Raw genomic sequence first — 1,149 nt, forward strand, 5'->3', positions numbered from 1 at the left:
CGCTAACCACTGGAAGGGTGTACCGCTACAGAACGAATATCGCCCTCCCCTCCTGCCCTTCCAAGCTGGTCGGTCAGGCGTTTGTTTGTGAAATGAGCCTTGCAGCTGTTCAGTTGCATTCGGTTGTCGATGCAGTCAGTGTACGTTGTGGTACGGCCTGTGTGGACTGTCCGCTGATGTACGCGTAACCCACACTGATCATCCGTCGTTACGTACTGAGTGACATAATGTGGCACATGCTTGACCGTACACCGGCTGCGCCCTACAATGGCGAATCATAAGGGCCATATGTTGTGCACGATGCTACTTGTCTCGTCTCCCCATTACAGCGAGATTGCACTGTTGTACGCCGTACAGACATGTGGTAAGTAGGTACGGACGAAAGTATTGCATGTTGGCCCCCCCCCCCCCCTCCTCCCTCTGCCGGGAATCAGCGTGAGCCGTCTGTTGATGTAGCGACGAGGGTTTTCCTATTTAATCGTATTGCCCCACACAACATGATAGCACGGTGGACCGCGTTCCACATCTGCGACATGCTACAGAGGCCGGTTGACAGTCGACCGCGCAAGGGACATTGCACACGTGCGCGGACCATCTTCCACGTGTTCTCTCGTGTACATGCCGCAGTGTGTATGTGGGCTGATGTAGCGTGTCGTGACACATAACATGCAGGCATGCCAGAATCGTAGATTTCGCAAATGTAGATTGACGTATACGTTTGCTGCCAAAGATCCGCAAATGAACTGGAAATCAGTTGTTGAGCGGTTGTTCGCGCTGCAGGTGCATCGGTGATAGCGACGATCGGTACATCTGTGAACCGGTTGTTTCGGCGGTACCCGCCATGCCCCCGAACCTGAGTTGGCCATGTGGGTATGAAGCGATACGAGGCTGTGGCTTGGCGGGACAGTCCCCGGCCGGTGAGGGGGGGCCGCCCGGCGTGCTGGCCGCGCGCTGCGTGAGCGCACGCACTACAGCCGGCTGGTGGGGGGCGCCCAGTGGCAGGAGCGCCGGCCGACGGGCCCGGCTGGCGTCCCAGCTATGCGCCGGCGCACCCTGCGCGCGGCGCCAGGCGGCCAAAGTGGGTTCTGTCGAGCCCGGTGCGAAGCGCGGTGGACATCTGCAGTGTGCTGGTCCGATTGCGGACTGTGT

The sequence above is a fragment of the Schistocerca gregaria genome, unplaced genomic scaffold, assembly GCF_023897955.1.
Source record: "Schistocerca gregaria isolate iqSchGreg1 unplaced genomic scaffold, iqSchGreg1.2 ptg000458l, whole genome shotgun sequence".
Taxonomy (NCBI): Eukaryota; Metazoa; Arthropoda; class Insecta; order Orthoptera; family Acrididae; genus Schistocerca; species Schistocerca gregaria.